This window comes from Trachypithecus francoisi, unplaced genomic scaffold, assembly GCF_009764315.1.
Source record: "Trachypithecus francoisi isolate TF-2019V2 unplaced genomic scaffold, Tfra_2.0 Lachesis_group5, whole genome shotgun sequence".
In the NCBI taxonomy this organism is placed as follows: Eukaryota; Metazoa; Chordata; class Mammalia; order Primates; family Cercopithecidae; genus Trachypithecus; species Trachypithecus francoisi.
This window is the reverse complement of record NW_022681470.1, coordinates 6,914,516-6,929,201: the sequence shown is the minus strand read 5'-3', so window position 1 is coordinate 6,929,201 and position 14,686 is coordinate 6,914,516. Positions and strand designations below refer to the sequence as shown.

General features: G+C 39.7%; 1 protein-coding gene across 1 annotated transcript in view; it reads left to right on the top strand.

Moving 5' to 3' along the window:
• The window catches only part of KMO (kynurenine 3-monooxygenase), a 50,180-nt gene that overhangs the window by 1,182 nt on the left and 34,312 nt on the right, over window positions 1-14,686 (top strand).

The window sequence follows — 14,686 nt, the reverse complement described above, 5'->3', positions numbered from 1 at the left end:
TTCCTTAGTGTCTTTTCCCCAAAGTGCTAGAAAGTTCTTTGAACATTTATGGTTCTAAATTTTCATTTAGAAATGCTATCACATGATGTGTCGGTCACTGGTTGGGACATGTGTTGCCACTGCTTCATACTAGGCTTGTGTCCAATTCTCTCCTATCAAAATGTTGCACAAAATAAGAATTAATGTGTTCCACAAAATCTTATTACTTACTAAGTGCCAACATTGTTTTAGGTAGTAGGGATGCAAGGGTGAGAATTCCAGAGAAGAAAAAGACAAGGAAGAAGAAAACAAACAAGATAATTTCAGTTAAAGTGAAGCACTATGAAAGAAATGAAAACAGACTAATGCTGTAGAGAGTCGCTTTGGGAGTACCTGTTTAGAATGTGGTCAGGGACAGCTGCTCTGCTGAAGGGACATATTCAGCAAGGACCGGAGACCTAAATGATCAGATAGGACTAACCACGTGAAGATCTTGAGAAAGAACATTTCAGGCAGAGGGAACAGCCGGAAGAGAAACCCTCGGGCAATAATGAGCTGCCCATGTTCAAGGAGCAGAAAGAAAGGCAGGAACCTAATGAGGCCAGAGAAGAGTAGCTGATGAAGCCAGAGAAGCTGACAGAGCCAGATCTTGTAGGATCTTGGAGGTCCAGGCAAGATCAGATTTTGTTCAAATTACAATGGGCAGGAAATTAAGTTGTGATTTTAGAAGGTCCCTTGGACCATTATGTGGAGAATGACTAGGAAAATTTTAAGAAGACAAGATAGACCAGTTAGGAGGCTGTTACTTTAGTTCAAGACTTAGACTAAGGTGGCAGCGCTGATATCTCATTTTAAAAATTGTCTTTTAGAAATCCAAGGGAGAGATAACACATATGTGATTGGATATATGGTTTTGGGGGGCATAAAATGTGGGTGTCATCCATGGATTTCTCCCTGAATAACATGAGATCATCATCATGTAACCATGTCATACATATGCTGGAAAATAGGAGACAAAAATTACTACTTGTGTATTAGGAAGCAACTAAAACTCCTCTGCAAAAGAATTCTATCCATCCCATTGCTCAGGTCCATACTTAGGCATCATGTTTGATTCCTTTTTCCATTTTATGCAAACACTTATTCTTCTTTCACTCCATCAGTAAGCCTTGAGGCTCTATATCCAAAATACATTTAAATTCTAGCCATTACAACCATCCTGACCCAAGCCATTATTATCTCCCATCCATATTCTTGCAACAACCTCCAAATTAGTCTCCCAGCTTTAAGTCCTATTCCCTTATAGTCTGTACTACACAGCACAGCCAGAAACACCCTTTTAAAACATGAGTCTGATCATTATCACGCCCTGCTTAAAATCTTCCAATGATCTCCCATTACAAATAAAAAACCCACACTCTTTACCGAAAGTCCTGTCTGAACTGAGCCTATCTTCCTTTCTGGCTTCACCCCTTTCCCTTTTTATTTTTTAATCTTATCTACCAGTATCAGAAATTACACACTTTGGGTTTTTTTTTTTTTTTTTTTTTTACCTGTTTCTTAAATATCTACTCCAACTAGGATATAAACTCTTATTGACCAATGTATTCCAGAGGTTGGAATTATGCCTGACATTATGTATTGGGTGGACGAATAAATGAGAGGAATGAGAAAACTTAATGATACAAAGGTGAAAAAATAATAACAGATGCATGTTTGAATATTGAGAAAATTATTTTTAAAAGTATTGACTAAATAGAGCAATTCAACAAGGTTAATGTCTTTGCATAGAGGACAAGATTACATTTTTGCCCATCTTCTTCTGTTTTTTTTTTTTTTTTCTACCCTCCTTTCCCATCTCCTCCTTTCCATAAACCATATCCCAGTACCTTATACTGTCTAACACATTAAAGGCTCTCCCCTGGCCCCTAGAAAAAAAAGTAAAAGTTGAGAATCTTTACTTAGACATCCAAAAAATATAGTGAACTTTCCTCAATTCTTATCAGTGGTAGCTTACCATGTCTAGTAACCTTGCCTAGTGAAAAGTCACCCTGAGAAGTTGTTCTTGCTCTGATGTAGTGATCATCTGATCTTAGGTTAATCCAGTTGATTTCCTTTCTTTGAAGACACGTTCAGTCAAAGAGATCAACAAATCAGTAAAGAAACTCCTCCTGAGAAACAAAAGGTAAAAGAAACTAAACCGGCCGGGCGCGGTGGCTCAAGCCTGTAATCCCAGCACTTTGGGAGGCCGAGACGGGCGGATCACAAGGTCAGGAGATCGAGACCATCCTGGCTAATACGATGAAACCCCGTCTCTACTAAAGAATACAAAAGACTAGCCGGGTGACGAGGCGGGCGCCTGTAGTCCCAGCTACTCGGGAGGCTGAGGCAGGAGAATGGCGTAAACCCGGGAGGCGGAGCTTGCAGTGAGCTGAGATCCGGCCACTGCACTCCAGCCTGGGCGACAGAGCCAGACTCCGTCTCAAAAAAAAAAAGAAAGAAAGAAAATAAACTAAACCATAATCATAAACCAGGTAAAGTTTAAATATTGAAAAAAGAGTGGGAAAAGACATTAAAATAGCATTTCAAGAACAGTGACCTAAATATTTAGAAAAACCACTGTATTGACCGATATTTTCCTCCTTGTGTGAATTACAACTCCCTATCCCTTCTCCAGCCAATGGGATTACCTCCTGCTAGTTCCAGAAGGTAACTGCAGGAGGATCAACCTGTGAAGACTTCTCCTTTCTTTAAATGCCTACAGGGCTTTGTTTGCCATTATCAAATGCTGCCTTCTGTTAAAATTTTGTTATGCATAGTTTATTCGCCATAGAAGCTTTTTACTTTGTAGATCTAAAGATTATTTTATCTTTGGCTCCTGCTACCTTTATAAAGGTTTCCCAGTGCCTTATAATGTGAACCACACTAAAATATTTTCTGTGCATGAGTTCGATTTCAGAACAAAGTGGAGAATCACTCTTTTAGAAGTTATGGGAAATTTTTTAATGGTTTTTTTTTTAACACAATTATGGCATAAGGAATGTAGTCCTTTCAGAGAGTAACTTAAAAAGGATTTGGAAAATAATCTCAATTTTGCAGGCTGGAAGGAGTTCTACAGGTGTAGCTTTTCAATTCTAGCACATTAGTTCAGGAAAAACCTACGTTACAAAAAAACTGCCATACAAACTGCCTTACTTCATGTTAGAGTGATATGTTTTCTTTTCTTTATGAAGTGGGAGAGAAGTAGACAAGCCAGAGAAGTAAACAAAGTCCGTGTAACCTAAACAGGTGACCTTAATCCATGTCTGAATTCAGTCCTTGAGAGTCAGAAAATACTGCTTTTGATAACTATTTTCAGTGTTTACAGGTATGATGAAAGTGATCAGAGCAAAAAAGCACCATTTCAGTGACAGCTAAAGCTACTAAGACCTCATTTTTTGACTGAAGCCAAGAGCCTTGGCTAAGAGTACTATTAAGCATTCCAGTCTCAGCTGCCTCCTGCTGTTGCAATGTATGTCGACTATTCTAGCATATATTTTGGAGATGTATTTTAGGATATCATTCAAATATTTCTTCTGTTCCTTTCTGCATAAAAGAAACCCCACTGTAGAGGGTTTTGTGATCTACTCTCCCTATGTTTGACCCAGCAAAGTTGTCCATTTAGTAGTATTTAGAGGGTGATGAGATTTGTACATGTTTTGACTTATTGTTGATAATTGTGCCCTGCCCCCTGGAATTCAAGTCAAGTCAGTGGACTCTGCTGATGAAATTGCCTTTGAGGCACTTTGACCTTGACTCTATGAGAGTTTATGTGTCACAGCTATAGATGTTAAATCTTGTTGTGGATTTATAGGCTCAAAATGGTCTTGATGCTAAACTGTCCCCAAATGGTGTTTCTGTTCTGTTCTCAGGATTTTTCCACCTCACCCCTTACTTTTCACTCAGCTTCATGGGATGGAAACAGTGTTATTCAGTGAGGAGACTTGGAATAGCAGAGTTTGCAACCAGCTGGAAGCTCAGGAAATCTTACCCTATGGGTCTTAGTTTCTTCCTCTTGGGCTAAAACTAGATTGCTAGTCTTTTAATGCTAAGATTCTACTGCTTCTTTTTCACACTTTCTCGCTCACAGATCTCTAGCTTTGTTCTCAACCTACTACTTTCTAAAAGCAGAAATCAAATGTCACCCAGAATTTTCACTTTCCCCGAAGTAAACATCCTTAGCACAGATGAACCATCAAATGGCTTATAATCCTGGGTTGAGGTCTACACAGAATTTGATTCAAGTGCATACTTTTTATTTTTTGCAAATATTAATGAGCTACACCATGAAAAAGACCTAATTACTGTTAACCTTTATTGTCATTATTTTATCAATATGAAAATAAACTAAGCTCTATTCACTCTACTTTTGTTTTGATACCAAACCAGGCTTGTTCTGTCAGCATGCAGTAAGTCAGTTACTGAGATAACAAGTGTATTAGTCCGTTTTCATGCTGCTGATAAAGACCTATCTGAGACTGGGCAATTTATTAAAAAAAAAAAAGAGGTTTAATGGACTCACAATTCCATGTGACTGGGGAGGCCTCACAATCATGGCAAAAGGCAAAAGGCATGTCTTACATGGTGGCAGGCAAGAGAGGGTGTGCAGGGGAACTCCCTTTTATAAAATCATCAGATTTCATGAGACTCATTCACTGTCACGAGAACAGCATGGGAAAGACCCGATCCCATGATTCAATTACCTCCCGCTGGGTCCCTCCCACAACACATGGGGATTATGGGAGCTACAATTCAAGATGAGATTTGGGTGGGGACACAGCCAAACTGTATCAACAAGTTTTGCAGTAAAGAGAAGATTTTATTCACAGGACAGCCCAGCAAGGAGATGGAAGAACAGCTTTCAAATCCACCTCTCCGAAGATAGGGCTTAGAGATATTTATGGGGTAAAGAAGCGGGGTGGTTTAAGGTGTGGGGAAAGGTGATTAGCAGTGGGGAAAATGAAGTAATAGGTGGTCTGAGCACGTATAATCGAGGTTCACAACTCTTCATAGGACACGTGTTCAGAAAATGGTGACATTAGCATGCTCTGAAGGTGAAGTTTTTGGCCTTCTGGTGTCAGAAAGTCACTTCTTGGGCATTTGTGCAGACCCAGTTGAAGGGCCTGCAACTCTCTTCTTTCCTTCTTCTATCTGCTTTCTCATTCTCCTATTAGCCTTAGTCCATGGTAATAAGGTCCAGGAGTCAATGGGGGAGGTAGAAAGAGGGTTGGTGGCCTCTCTCAAGTAGTTTAAACTGGATAAGAGCTGCCAGCCTAGTTCTTGAAAACAAAAAACAAAAAACCAAAAAAACCTTTAAGCAACCATTACCATAGTGACATACATGCCAGAGATGTTGTCCATAAGGAAGCTAGTGACAGATTAGATGTATATTGTTTGGCTACATGACTTTTAGCTATATGGGCTTTGAGATCAACTAGAAGTAAGTAGTAAAAAGCAAGCAAGGCAGGCTAAGTTTGGTGGGCCTCACCATGTTAGCCCTGGGTTTCAGTTTTTTATTTCATAGGCTCTGAGCCTTCTTAAATATGAAAAACTCTCATTAGTGCCCCATATCTAGCACCTTCTTAAAACAGAGGTGGAATGGATTTCTTTGGGGCTGTGCGTTATAAATCCCACTCTCCCCTCAGGGAATTCATCCCTCAGAGATTCCTTCATTTGCTATCTGGTGAGAAGTATCTGGAATGGAACCATCAACTCTAGATAGCTCCAAACTTTGTTAAATATCTGCAAAGAGTGTGTCTTTCATTCCTTCTCACTTGGCCCATCCTCCTCCCAAATACTCTCAGATTATTTCCCTTCTGTCCATATTCACTCAGGCATTTATCTAGTCCTCTATCTGTCCACTCAAAGAAAAAACAAAAAACAGGCCGGGCGCGGTGGCTCAAGCCTGTAATCCCAGCACTTTGGGAGGCCTAGACGGGCGGATCACGAGGTCAGGAGATCGAGACCATCTTGGCTAATACGGTGAAACCCTGTCTCGCCGGGCGACGAGGCGGGCGCCTGTAGTCCCAGCTACTCGGGAGGCTGAGGCAGGAGAATGGCGTAAACCCGGGAGGCGGAGCTTGCAGTGAGCTGAGATCTGGCCACTGCACTCCAGCCTGGGTGGCAGAGCAAGACTCCGTCTCACAAAAAAAAAAAAAAAAAAAAGAAAAAACAAAAAACAGCACCCTCATACACTGTTGATAGTATTTTTTCCTGGAAAAGAACTTGAAAATATACACATCTGTAGTCTTAAAAATATGGAGGATTTGGCCAGGCATGGTGGCTCATGCCTGTAATCCTAGCACTTTGGGAGGCCTAGGCGGGTAGATCACCTGAGCTCAGGAGTTCAAGACCAGCTGGGGCAACACGGTGAAACCTTGTTTCTACCAAAACACACAAAAAATAAGCCAGGTGTGGCGGCATGTGCCTGTATTCTCAGCTACTCAGGAGGCTGAGACAGGAGAATCACGTGAACCTGGGAGGTGGAGGTTGCAGTGAGCCCAGATCATGCCACTGCACTCCAGCCTGGGTGACAGAGCAAGACTCTGTCTCAAACAAACAAACAAACAAACAAAAAAAGGTCGGGGGCAGGGATTTGCAGAAAGCAGCAATAGCTATCTCACCCTTGAAGTTGACCTAAGCATGACATTGCATTCAGAGAAACAATTGTCCTTCAGCCAATGAGAAATTAAAAGGAAATAGAAACTAATGTGGGTTCTCAAAAACACCAAATCTGGAGTGTATTCAAAATTCACAACAAAACCTTCTGAAATAATCTTGCCCCACTCAATCTGAATCTTTTTCATGTGCTTTGCAGTTATTCCAAAAGCAAGACAAAAGAAGATTGAGCAGGCTCCTCCTACACTCTAGACCATCAGTATTCTCTCCCCAGCTCACTTCAGACTCTCTTCTTTACCTCTTTGTTTTCTCATTCCCCTGTTATCCTTACTCCATTCCCCCACTAGTAACAAGGCCCAGGAGCTGACGGGGCAGAGAGAAAGAGGGTGTTGGAGCTCAGGATTTGCCAGTGTTTCAATCCCTTTTATTCAAAATTGCCCTTTGGTGGGCCATTTCATTAGTGAGATTTTATCAAAAGAAACGTGTATGCATCATACAATCATTTATAATGCTAAAGAATTAAAATAACTTGAATATCCAAATATAAGCATACAATAAAATGTAAGGCAAGTATTAAATACTTTTTCTTCAGACATCTTTTGACATGGAAACGTATTTAGAGTACACTTTTTATTTTTTGAAAGAAATTATGAAAGAAAATATACAAGCTGTTACCATTTTGAAAAGAAATGTCATGTATTTTACATACATAGAAAATGTTAATATTGGTTGCCACTGGTGGTAAAATTGTGAGAAATTACTCTTTTCTTCACATTTACCTGTATTTTCTAATTCATTAGAATTTGCGGTTTGTATCAGAGATAAAAAGATAGACAAAACACAAGCCATACAAATATTATTCCTCTCTGGGAATTTACTGCCTGGTGAAGTCAGACAAGACTATAAATAAATAATTCAAGGTACTTGAGACATTAAAACAAATCTATACATATATATGTGTGTATATATATACACACACATATGTATACAATTACAGAAGAAAAGGCAAACAAGTCTTTTGGAGGAGTAGAGGTATCAGGAAAAACTACACTGAGGATATGAGTCTTAAAGGGAAGGTAGACATTTTCCAAAAACTGAAGGATAGTATTCAAAGGCATGGAAGAATAAAAGTGCATGGCATATTCAGAAAACATATAGTAAATTTAGTATGCCTATTACAGATGGTGCATGAGAATAGTGCATCATGAACTGGAGAAAGAGGTAGGGATCACATGTAAGAATCTATTATGTCATGTTGAAAATTTGGAATTTTATCCTGAAAAGATGAGGAGCTAATAAACAACAGTAAGACAAAAATACATCATTCAACGTCTGATTTAGAAGATAATTAGTGAGGCCGGGCGCGGTGGCTCACACCTGTAATCCCAGCACTTTGGGAGGCCGAGGTGGGCAGATTTTTTTTTTTTTTTTTTTTTTGAGGCGGAGTCTCGCTCTGTCGCCTGGGCTGGAGTGCAGTGACCGGATCTCAGCTCACTGCAAGCTCCGCCTCCCGGGTTCACGCCATTCTCCTGCCTCAGCCTCCCAAGTAGCTGGGACTACAGGCGCCCGCCATCTCGCCCGGCTAGTTTTTTGTATTTTTAGTAGAGACGGGGTTTCACTGTGTTAGCCAGGATGGTCTCGATCTCCTGACCTCGTGATCCGCCCGTCTCGGCCTCCCAAAGTGCTGGGATTACAGGCTTGAGCCACCGCGCCCGGCCTAGGTGGGCAGATTATGAGGTCAGGAGGTCGAGACCATCCTGGCTAGCATGGTGAAACCCCATCTCTACTAAAAATACAAAAAATCAGCCGGGTGTGGTGGTGGGTGCCTATAGTCCCAGCTACTCGGGAGGCTGAGGCAGGAGAATGGCGTGAACCCAGGAGGCAGAGCTTGCAGTGAGCAGAGATCATGCCACTGCACTCCAGCCTGCGTGACAGAGCGAGACTTTGTCTCAAAAAAAAAAAAAAAGAAGAAGAAGAAACAAAAAACAGAAGAAGAAGATAATTAGTGATTGGGCATGATGGCTCATGTCTATAATACCAGCACTTTGGGAGGCTGAGGCAGAAGGATCACATGAGCCCAGGGTTTTGAGACCAACCTTGGCAACATAGCAAGATCCTGTCTCTACAAAAATTTAAAAAATTAGCCAGGCATAGCAGCACACCTGTAATCACAGCTATTTGGGAGACCAAGGCAGGAGACCACTTGAGCCCAGGACTTCAAAGTTGCAGTAAACTATGATCCCAGCCTTGTATGCCTGCCTGGGTGACAGAACAAGACCCTGTCTAAAAAGGAAAAAAAAAAAAAAGATGACTAGTTCTAGTGCAGAGTGCAGACTGAATGCATAGAGACTGGCGAAAGAGGGTTATTACAAAACTGTTGCAGTAGCCTGGTAAAAGCTAATGAGGGACCCATGTAAGGACAGAGCTGTGGGTGGCAGATCTGTTGTGAAAGAGACTGAAGAGGAACAATCAGTAGGACATATTGCCTAATTTCATGTATTCTAGTAGGTAGAGAGGGGTGTTAAATATTCACCGAGCTATCCTGGTTGGGTGAATTAGTGAGTGCAATTGCTATTCTCTAAGATATGAAATATATAAGGAGGAAGAAAGTTTATGGAATACAGAATACAGAAGAAGGAGAAAGAGAGGGTTGAAGAATGGGAATAAGTCAAATTTTAGCTATGTTGAGAGGGAGATGCTTATAGACAGGTTCAGTAGTCACAGATGGAGTTCAGGACAAAAATCAAGACTAGAGTAAGTCATAAATTTTCTTAAGAGCATTCATGGATTGTGAGTCATTCACCTTCTCATAAGAGGGAAAATCAAGACCACTGCTGGGCTTTAGAGATCAATTCCAGATGACACAGATTAGAGAACTCAGGGTAAGGATAAAATAATAAAACAATATTTGGCATAACATATGCACTTCTGGAAGATGTAATAGTTACTAACAAAGTATGAAGACACTTTGATGTGCTTATTGCATTGTAAGTAAACAGTCTGATTCTTCTCATTGCATTGATATAACCAAAGATCAAATTCTTGAGACAGCAAACTATAGTTTCATGACCAAATATAGATTTCAAAAACTATTAACAAGTTTTTTAAAAGTTGGATAGACAGAAAACTCAGAAACATTCATGATTCTTAAACATTAGGGAAGGTGTTATATGCTTCATCAAGTCCAAAGTAGTTGACACATGTTTAATATTGCACTATCAGATTAATTTCAAACACATTATATGAAAAGACATAAAATGTATGGAATTTTTATAATCCTCTTTCCCCTTCTTGTTTTATTTGTTGTTGTTGCATATCAGTTCAATGTAAGATTCAAGGGTCAACATTTATCAATTTAAATGGTTTACCGTTTTCTCATGATCACCGGCTACTTGAACAATTGCTGCTACAGGGGTCACATGGGAACTGACAGAAAACCTAAGCAATGGAAGACAGGAGAAGCATACCTTACCATTTACAGAAAGGAAATATTCAAATAGTATTTTTAAGTGGTAGGTTAGGCATCCCTATAATGAACCGAGATGGGGTCAAAAGCACATGACCTTTAAATAAGGAAGTATGAAGAGACAAAAGAAGAAAGCGGAGAAGCAAGAGAATGACAGATTGGGTAAATCCGTAACTGTGTAACCAAGGAATGTCCTCAGAGTCTTGTACACACAAACGGACCAGACTGGTTATTCATAAAATGTTTAATTTGCAAAATTATTTTGTGAGCAAACATCTCACTCTTGTGAACGTTTAGTGTTTCAAAACAAACAGAAAATTTTCATAATTGTTCGTGTCCTTACTGGAAACTGTCCTGTCTCTATTAAGGTTTTACCCTCAGAACCAGAATCAAAAAATCTGTTTTATTTCTCCCAGCTGTCTAACTCTGTCCAATTTCTTCTCTCATGTTCCATCCTCCTTGACTATTTATGTTCAGGAACCCAGCTGTGCCTTAACCAAGAGTTTGTGGTGGGCTTAACATACTTTACACACCACATTTCCTTTCCACTTATACATTTATGTCTTAGTCCTTCCTGCCAGCATAACAACTCAAGGTGGCACTGATAGTTATTCCCAATTAAGCACTTTTTACAGAAAGTGAGAGGGGAAAGAAAATTACAGTCTGAAAGTTATATTGTTAGCCACACACATTACTGCCTCTTCCGGCTGAACTGACATAACATCTACCAATGTATTTTTGCTTTAAATTTATTTGAACTTCAGTTACACAGAATTGGGATCATATTCATATAAGCTTTATTTCATTACACACTATTATGACGGGTCTTGGAGAAAACACTTTTACTTCTTTGTCTGTTTATTAATAATAATAATAATAGGCCGGGCGCGGTGGCTCAAGCCTGTAATCCCAGCACTTTGGGAGGCCGAGACGGGCGGATCACGAGGTCAGGAGATCGAGACCATCCTGGCGAACATGGTGAAACCTCGTCTCTACTAAAAAATACAAAAAATCAGCTGGGCGAGGTGGCGGGCGCCTGTAGTCCCAGCTACTCGGGAGGCTGAGGCGGGAGAATGGCGTAAACCTGGGAGGCGGAGCTTGCAGTGAGCTGAGATCCGGCCACTGCACTCCAGCCTGGGCGACAGAGTGAGACTCCGTCTCAAAAAAAAAAAAAAAAAATAATAATAATAATAATAATAATAATAAGCAGTCATGAATCTCCTACTCAACACAAGAAGTGGTAGATTGCTAATGACTTCATCAACTCTGTACTTCTCCCCCACCCATTAGAAGCATTATGCCAACTCTTATTTATCACTCCTTTGCATTTTTATATATCATTTTATCATATATTATTTACATATTTATCTCATATATACATGTACATATAAATACTAGCTATGTGTTTCAAAAATTATATATTTGCATATATCTATAGTTTAGTCCTGATTGTTTTTATTTTGTATCATGCAGTATAAAATCATCTGAGTCTTATTTTTTCACATATAGTATTGCCAATATATTCATATCATATTTCATTGTCTGGATATGCCATAATGTGTTCATCCATTCCTCTCTGATAGTCATTTGGGCTATTCACAGCTTTTCATATTTCATTGTGTGAATATGTCATAATGTGTTCATTCATTCCTCTCTGATAGTCATTTGGGCTATTCCCAGCTTTTTTACTTGTCTATTTTACCTATGAAAGGCACTACACTGAACAGCCTGGCACATGTCACCTGATATACATACAGCAAAAGTTTCTCTTGTGTATATGCCTTTAAGAGGAATTGCTGGTTTGTTCAATATGTGAATATTCAACTTGAAAAGATAATTACAAGCCATGTGTAAGAGATCCCATTAGGCCTCACCCTCTCTAGCACTTAATATTTTCATGAGCCTAAGTTAGATTTAATCTTATTGTGCCCACACTACCCGAGATCCCTTATTCTCCCATAAAAACCATTAATACATGTTCAACTGGCAAACACATAAGTGTTGGAAAGGTATGAATTGGCATCTGCCAACCTTAGAATGATTGAGGCAGAATCTCCACCCTGGTCATCCCGCCTTTTCTGAGATCCTGGAATCAATTTTCATCAAAGAAAAGGAACATAACAAACCCATGCAACCAGACCATTGGCCCACCATTGGCTTGGAGCTGATCCTTTTTCAACATGGTCACTGAGAGCTTTGTTTGCAGCATTATATATTGTAGCTCCTTTACTGTGGTTGAATTTTTAGGAGATGGATGAATGGATTTCTTGCTTCTGAATCTCAGTCTCTCTCCTTTTAGGCCATTTCCCTACATTAGATTTTCACTGATCACTTGATGTTTAGATTGTGGCTTTAGCATCCTACTTGCCTTCCTCCCTACCTGTTTTCTCAGTAAGAGAGACTCATTTCTATTAGGCTGATGCAAAAGTAATTGTGGTTAATGGTAAAAACCGCGATTCCTTTTGCACCAATCTAATAAATGAACCTCATGTGTCTTCATTCCAACTCTCCTGACCCTGTTGTCTTTTGTGATAATTGACTCCCTAAAAGAAAGAAGCAGAAACTTCTGGACCAGTTAAGGACTATGCTTGAAAATAACTTAGGGGTAATTTCTACTGCATTTGTTTTGGTCAAAGCAATCACAGGCCCTTCTAGATTTAAGAGATTGTAGAAATAAACCCCATGTGTTGATGAAGGAGTATCAAGATCACACTGGAGAAGAGCATGTAGGATAAGGGATATCATCATGACCATCTTTGAAAAATACAATTTGCCACATTCGTCAAGGCAAAATTAATCTTGTTCATGTGTGTTTTCTAGGACCTCACTTATTCTTTTCGTTCTTTACATTGATTTTTACCTGTGAGCCCAGAATTATTTTGTAAGGGGTCTGTGAAATAACACGCATACAAAATTTTGAGTAAGTAGGATAAAAGTACGTGACTTAAACACACAATTATTTTTAAAGTATATGTAGATGATTTGTGACGAAATTTATTATATATTTTTAAATAATCCATGTCAGAAATTCAAATAATATAAAAGAATCTGCAAATTTTTAATGTAAGAAGTGGGCCTCCATACTCAAACGTGGTTCATTAAGCATTGATACATTCATATGTTTGTCTCTTTTTACTAAATAGGGTGTTTATTGGGCACAAGGATTTATCCTGGTAACCTTTGACTCCCTAAAATTTAGTAGATTAAGTTATATTTAGTAGGCGCTCAATAAATTTTGGCTTCACTTGGTTACCAACTTTACTTAAAAATGTAATCTCTACCATTATTTATACACTGAACAAATATATATAAAGCACTTACTATGTTACAAACACAGTGGTAGATGCTAGGAATAAAATGGTGAGCAAAATCTGTTGCTAGCTTAGAAGGATAGACAGATATTGATTATAGAAGCACTCTAAAGATGTAAATTTTCCATTGTGGTAAGCTCTTTGTATTAGTTTGCTAGGCTTGCCAAAATGAATTACCACAAACCGGGTAGCTCAAGAAACAGAAATGTATTGTCTCACAGTTCTGGTGCTAGAAGTCCAAACTCAAGGTGTCGGCAGGGTTGGTTCCTTCCGAGAGCTATGAGAGAAAGACCTGTTCCAGGTCCCTCTCCATGGCTTGCAGATGGAAGTCTTCTCTCTGTGTCTCTTCACACCATCTTTCCTCAATGCATGTCTGATTCCCCTTTCTATAAAGACACAAGTCATATTGGACTAAGGCCCACCCTAATGATATCATCTTAACTTGATTACCTATATTAGGATCCTGTCTCCAAATAATGCCACATTCTTACGGTACTGGGGGTTAGGACTTGAACATATGAAGTTGGAAGGATGCAATTTACCCCCAAGATAAAGTTCAAAGCACTGTGAGAACTCACAGTTGCAAGATTTGAGGTAGGGTGGCCCAGGAAGTCTTTTTTTAGGGAGTACAACTGAGTGGAGACCTGGAGGATGAATGGAAGTTTACTATGTAAAGAGGAAAGATAACATTTCTGGCCATGGATATAATATATGCCAGAGCCCTCAGTGAGGGGCAGCATGGTGAATACAATGGCTAAAAGAAAGATAGCAAGGCTGGGGCAGAAGGGTGACATGATTAGATTTGTATATTTTAAAACATGGGGAAAATCAGAGGCCTATGGTGATGTCATTTTTTTTCCAGAGAGGATTTATGTTTGTTTCTTTTGGGGTGGCTGTGATTACCAGCAATCAAAAATTAATGCAATCTGATCAGGACTAGAGATGATTTCCAGACAGGCCCTTGGACCACTGGTTTCCTTCCAGTTTGTCCTCCTGGGATGTACCTGTTTAGGGTCCTGATCTAAAACCTAAGGGGTTTATCAGAACCTGCCCTCCTGAGCAAGCGGTGTGGGAGTGTCCCAGACTCCAAATATTGTACTTCTAGTTTCATGAGTCTGTCAAAAATTCTACTGAAGTCCTCAGCCTCTCTTGCATTCGTACATGCCTATAGGCATGGCTCCAAATGCCAGGTTCATCTCTCTGCATCTCCTTTTCCTCTCAGTAGAGGTATTAGTTCAAATGACCTATTACACCATCACCCTAAATGACTGCT